The sequence below is a fragment of the Ceratotherium simum genome, chromosome 1 (genome assembly GCF_057802395.1).
Source record: "Ceratotherium simum simum isolate JZ-2026a chromosome 1, ASM5780239v1, whole genome shotgun sequence".
Classification (NCBI taxonomy): domain Eukaryota; kingdom Metazoa; phylum Chordata; class Mammalia; order Perissodactyla; family Rhinocerotidae; genus Ceratotherium; species Ceratotherium simum.
In genome coordinates, this window is record NC_141900.1 from 96,894,216 (window position 1) to 96,901,430 (window position 7,215).

The window sequence follows — 7,215 nt, forward strand, 5'->3', positions numbered from 1 at the left end:
TTTTAAGGTCTTGGAAAGGTCTTGTGCAAGTGAGAAGGCCTGAAGTTATTCTTCACTGACTTCATGCTCAATCCGCCCTCCATGTGTAGCTACTGTTCCAGGTGCTTGGGAAAACACCAGTGCAAATGAAAAACAAAAACAAACAAAAGAACATAAAGCTTCGAGATTAGGTGTATGTTTTCTGCAGGATCAAATTTGTGACTCGATAATTAATAATTTAAAAATAAATTTAAAAAGAGATGTTCCTGGTAAGTGCTTATCTCCCTAAAGCAATTAGGATATTGTTAAGAATACTAACACTATGGATACATCATACCTTATTATGAGAACAGTCCTCAGATCTCTGGGATTCCATGTACCCCTCCCCAGAGAATGTGAGTCCTAGCTGAAAAACTCCCCTTTTTTGCACTGACCCAACCATGGGCAGGAGTCTCCTTTGCTGTGTGGCTTTTGGTCTCCCGGAACTAAGTGAGTCCTGGGCGTAGATGGAAAAGCCCTTCCTGGGTTTGCCAGGACCCAGTCCTGAGGCTTTCTATGTGGAGCTACGTCAGCCTCCTTCTTGTCTCTGATTTCTGATTTGGTGTCCTTTCTCACTGCTGTGTGATTATAGGAATTACCCATCCAGATTACACCAAGATAACGCAGTCACAGAAATAGGGAAGCCTCACATTGAGATATGACCTGTGGATAAAATAACAGTATGGACTGGTATTGACCAGTCCAAATTTATGATTCAATGAATGTTCTTCCATTTGGTGGGTGCAAGACCTTCTGAATGGAGACAGAACATTTCCCTGTGACCCTGCAGGCATCAGACATGTGTACTTGTAGGTGAATATCTCATCCACATCACTAAGGAGCTTCCTCTCTTTTTCACGGAAAGCACAATATCAGGGCTTAAGTGGTCAGGTTTTCTCTGGCCACATCTGAAACAAAGGGAGGAATCTTGCCCATGAGAGCATAGAGACCTGAGCACAGATGGCAGGGCTCCTGTCAGTCAGTGAATTGTGAGACAACGTAAAACAATTCTCCAAATTCCAAAGATCCTCGCTTGAGACTGAAAACTTTTTGGATGTCAAGTGGTCCTTTTAAATGAGAAGATCTCTGTAGACATTCAATTATCTAGAGTTTAGGCAGAGAGAAAAACTAGTAAAAGGTTTTGGGGGGCAAATTTTGAGTAGAGAACTCACAAAAGTAACAGGACTGTCATGAGAATGTTTCTTGGTCAACAGAAATATTATGAAAAATTAGAACAGCACATAAATAAGGAACTGTGTCATTATGGGAATAAAATATGCATAAAGGAACAAATTTTCTTACTAAACGTGAGGGGAATAGTGTATATAATTATAGGATTTCTTTGAAAAACAGACCTTACAAATTATTCCCATTCCATTACACATTCAATTGTGTATGTATGTAAATAGTTGATTTGTTCCTATGGGAAAGGGGCGTGGCAGGTTAGCTCTGCAGCCCAAGCATTTGCTGGGGACACTGACATCACTGAGTCACCGAGAGCCCAAGTTCTATTTCCAAAAAACAGAGCTGAAAAACACAAGATTCTGCCCTGGATCTGAAATGGGCAGCAGGATTTGCTTCTGTGTGGCTCTTTGTTTCCTGTGGACAGGTGAGTACTGGTCACAGGTGGGTTCCTTCTCTGGGATTCCCAAGACCTTAAAGCAAGCCTTTCTCTTAGGGTGACATCAGGCTCTGCCCCTCTCTGTTACAGGACACATGGATGCTGGTGTTGGAATCACTCAGAGCCCACAGAAAATCACAGGGACAGGGAAGAGGGTGACTCTAAGATGTCACCAGACTCAGAACCATGACTATATGTACGGGTATCAACAAGACCTGGGACATGGGCTGATGCTGCTCCATCATTCAAATGGTTGTTGTCAGCACTGACAAAGGAGAAGCCCCCTATGGGTACAGCGTCTCTAGATCAAATACAGAGGATCCCCCCTCACGCTGGAGTCTGCTACTCCCTCCCAGACATCTGCGTACTTCTACGCCCACAGTCACTCCACAGCGCTGCACAGCCGCCTCCTCTCAGCATGTAAAGGGTAGTTAGAAAGACTGAGGCTGCCTTGCACTCATGAGACCTGGCCCAAACCCCAGGAAGCCCCTGCCTCCACAGGAGTCACAGAGCACTTGCCAGCATGAGCCCTTCCAGTAGTGGGCGATATGACCCTCAGTGCGGAAGTCCACCCCTATGCCAGTCTCAGCCTGACCAGAGGTCACCCCAACATCCTTAGCTGCCTGGTTCTCTCTTCTGCAGCTCTCTATTTTTGCTTACAGAAAGGAAAATGCATCTTTAGTGAGATACATGAAGATTTCCTTGATAATCTAAAACCCCCACATTCTTCTCTCCACTATGGGCTTCAGTGACTTCCTCATCTCGTCCTTTCCCCACCTCTACTACCCTCAACTTACAGTCATGAACTTTTGCTCAGATGGTCTCTGCTACTGGCAGCCTTTCTTCTCTGAGGCGATAGCCCTACAAGGTCCTAAAATATTTGCCCTCCACCTGTCTCTTCACCATCATCTTGCACAAGTCCCGCTGGCTCTCTCTGCTCCAGCTGCACTCATCTACATTTGGTTAGTTCCTCGTATGTGCCGTGTTCTTTCCACCCTAGGGGTCTGTTTTATAGGCTATTTCTTCTGCAGTGAACATACGCCCCTCCCTCTTATTTCTAGATCTCTACTTCATTCCTTACATGAAAATATATTTCAGGTATACTTATTCTTAATTGTGAAAAGTAAAACTTAAATTTTACTAAAAGAACTTAAGAAAAATATTTTTAGGCATTCATTTGAGGAAGGATTTTGTTTTTTTTCATGAGGAAAATTAGCCCTGAGCTAACATCTACTGCCAATCCTCCTCTTTTTGCTGAGGAAGATTGGTCCTGGGCTAACATCTGTGCCCATCTTCCTCTACTTTATATGTGGGACGCCTGCCACAGCATGGCTTGATGAGCGGTGCCTAGGACCACACCTGGGATCTGAAACTACGAACCCCAGGCCAATGAAGCGGAGCGCTCAAGCCTAACCACTATGCCACCGGGCCAGCCCCTGAGGAAGGATTTTTTTTTTTTAGTGGAGACTCTAACACAAACCACAAAGAAAAAAACATTTAAAATTTCAGTTGCATTAAATTAAACTCTTGTACATCAAAACACACCAAAAAAAATGAAAAGGTAAGTCCTGGACTGGGAAAACAGTCTGATGAATGCAGACTAATGATAAAGAATCAGCGTGACAGAGACCATTTGTGCTCACCAAATCCCCATGGCTCCTCTGAGATTCCCAGACTCACTTACAGTTGGAGGGCTGGGAACCCATGACCAGGGCCTGACAATGGGATGTGGGTGAAAATTATGTAAGCCAGTTCCACGTCTTGGCTTTAAAAATACCCTGTGAGGGCTGGCCCCGTGGCTTAGTGGTTAGGTGCGTGCGCTCTGCTACTGGCGGCCCGGTTTCGGATCTGGACGCGCACCGTCGCACCACTTCTCTAGCCATGCTGAGGCCGCATCCCACATATGGCAACTAGAAGGTTGTGCAACTATGACATACAACTATCTACTGGGGCTTTGGGGGAAAAAAAGGAGGAGGATTGGCAATAGATGTTAGCTCAGAGCCAGTCTTTCTCAGCAAAAAGAGGAGGATTAGCATGGATGTTAGCTCAGGGCTGATCTTCCTCACACACACACACAAAAAAAACTTAAAAAAAAAATACCCTGTGACATGGTGTTGGGGGCCCTTGTTATCCTCCCACGTTTGGAGATGTTCTAGAAGGACTCCTGGGATATGGCATATAGTTGTAGTCATGGTTAAGATTTATTAGTGACACAGTAAATATTCATGGCAGATCATAAGGGAAAAAGACACAGTTGGAGTCTGGAGGAATCCACATACAGGTTTCCTTATGCTCTTTTCCCCCTAGGAGGGTCACACGGAGCTAACACTTCCCCTAGCAACAGAAATGCAGCAGCACGGGTGCAATGTTTCTGCCATGGGAGCCATTAGGGTCTTGGTGCCTATGTTTTTATTAGGAGCTGATCACACAGACACACACTGCCCACCACCTATTAAAAATCTAGGCTCCTGGAAGGAAAGTCAGGTTCAGCATAAACCATGTGGTTTGCACTTTTGATAGTGAACTATTAGTAACTGGTGAACTCCCAGACAGAAATATTTTACTCTATGTGATAGTAAGCAAAATTGGCCAGGCCCTCTCTCTTGAAAAAAGTTAATGAGGAGGACTCTCAAGGGGAAATAAATTAGATCATGTACACACAACATAATTATTTTAAAGGCTTAGAGGACAAGTAACAGAACTCTTGTGCCTAAAACGCTATGTCACAGGGAATTTAAATTTGCTAAGAGAATGGATGAGACATTATAGTGGTTTGAAGTTATTCTTCCTTCTTACCATTAGGATAGGAGCAAAGGAAGAATATTTACTGTAGAAAGTTCTTATATGGTTCTTACTACGTATTGGGCATTCCACTAAAAGCTGAAAACATTCAATTAGTACCCCATTTTATACACAAGGAAATTGAAGAAGACAAAATTTATGTAATTTTCCAAAAGTCATATACCTAATAAATGGTGGAAAGGGGATTTAAATACAAGAAATTTGGGACCAGATTCTTTTTAACCATTTACAAACCATTGCAAACAAAGTTAAAAATACTAGCTCACTAAACTGGAGGAAGAAAGAGATTTCCTTAGGAGAAGAGCTAAAGTCTTAAAAGACTTAGTATTCTCATGAGAAAGGAAATGGAGGGCCTCAAGGCCAGGAAAGACAGATTTAAAGGGAAGAGGAAATACATTTGGGTTCAATTGATCTCAACAAAGTTACTACAAGAGAGATGTATTCTTAGTTGTTACTAAGGAAGAGAAGATAAATGGGCCCAAAGAAGCCTCATAGAGAAAAAAAATGCAGGATCTCAGAGGGCACATTGGAAGGACACCCCAGAGGAAGATGGAATGGCTCTCAAAGTCACAGCTGTGTGAAAGGTCTCATACAATCTGGACAGTTTTGACAGGGATGCCTGGAAAGATCAGGTGAACATATTCAAATATTACATGTGCTGCAGCTATAGCCCGTGCCTTAAAGGAGCATGACTATTAAATATATAAATATATTTTAAATACATCGATAAAGTTATGATTCTTAGGAAGGCTTAGGAAAAATGGAGCTATTAAAGTAGAAGCAGGAGAAACAATGAGAATATCTTGTAGATGAGATTGCTCAGAAGACGAAATTGAAGATATGCAGTATTTGTTTTAAAAGTGCTTGTTTCAGAAGACCCAGATGTTGTTAATTTCACATCTCTCACTAGGGAAGATCACAGAGAGGAAATATGGAAGCATATATTAGATTAGTGACTTGGGCCAGGATGCAAACATAAGAATGAATAAGGTATTCAAGTCTAGTGATTATTGCTAGCACTACTTGTGATTGAGGATGAATGGGATGAATTGTAAAAGCATTATAAACATCTGGAATTTCAACTTAATCTTTCTCAAAGGGTTAGGTAATAGAAGAGGGAAATGAAATGATTAAATTTTTTATCATTCTTGTAGAAATAAAAAGCTGTAATGGAAATAAATACTATTCAAAGCCTGGAATATCCTCGATTTGACAAAAGAGAGTGAAATGGTGAAAAAACAATGATGACAGATTGGACTCTCCTAGGAACTTACTAGTAATTTTATAAGGGAAGTGGTACATACTCAAATTTGGGGCATCGCTGGGTGTCGGCATTTTACTATATTATTGGTAGTTCATTATGATGTCATTTAATTATGTCATTGATCCTCTATTTTGTCATAATGGGAAATATGATGGACAGATTAGGGAGAAAAAGGAGAATGGAAAGCTTATTCTAAGTTTTTCAGCCAGCGTGGCCTTGGAGTTATTTAATGACTATACTATTTAATGTTCTCTGAGGTCCAAATTAACCGCCCAGCTGTGGTACCAGGAGTGCATCCAAAGGAGCAGTAATTGACACTGAGGGAGAGCCTCAAGGTGAGAGCAGCACTGTGCTAACAGACAGCTTCTCTCTTGCTGATCACAGGTACAATAGCTGAGCTCACAGTGTTAAAAGAACACAAATCCTGAGAATCTTAGGAAAAACATTTATTGCCACTCTCCTTTGTGGGAGCTTCTCTGGAGCAACGTTCCTGCCCAGTCTCCCTTCCCCTCAGTCTTCTCTGTGGTCGGAGAACTGAGCTATCTGATTCGTGATTTTTGAAAGGCGCAGTTGGGCATGCTCAGATCAGACTCTCCCACTTCTATCTTTCTATTTGTCGGCCTGTGGAGAAGATGCTGTCTGTTCTCCTGCCTCAGAATTATAGTAAAATTAGTGAGAAGACTCTATTCTGTAGGGAAGTCTGGCTGCTAGGGAAAAGGGTAGTCAGGGGGATTGCACATTCAATTCAGGGAATGCCAGCTAGCCCACGTAGCTGCAGCTTTTAGTTCCGCCATTAGCAGCACTGAAGCTGCCATTTGGATTTCAGTTTGTCTAACTTCAATATCTCTCTCTCAAGTGTTTTCAATCTTGGAAAGAGGGGTTGTTATTTTTGAACCCCTAAAACATCAACAACTATAATCCTCCCATTGACCCTGTACAGATGTAATGCAGCACATTTCACTTTGGGTCTTAACACAGAACTCATTTCTAGTGACCTGCCCCATTGGCGACCAGGGGACACTGTGGTTCCACCACCGCTCAGTGCCTCAGGGAGTAGCTGAGAGAGCTACCGGGCAGTGGGGCTTAGTGAGAAGATCTGGCTTGGTAGCTGAATCATGAACCTGATTTGCAGACACTGAGCAAGTGTTGGAGAAAGAAGGGTAGCGCACAAAGACTTCTATTCTTGGGCAAATGGGTTAAGACTAATAGTGAGCATGGGATTTTGGGGAAGCCTGGGATGGTTGCCATGCAAAGGGGCCACTAATACACACAATAATGGAACCGCACAGTCCCAATTAAAGTAGTTTTTGTGTGTGCTGTGGGAAAAACATACAAGTGGAAAGGCAAAGAGCACACATGATTCCCATTCCCCTCCATCATCCAACCCAAGTCTCAGTAACCCACAGAGATGTGTGTTTGGTCGGTCATAGGTAGACTGAAAGATCATGGCAATATTCTAATAGAATGGGACCCTGACCCATAATGTTCTACGTATTCAGTGGGACAGGAG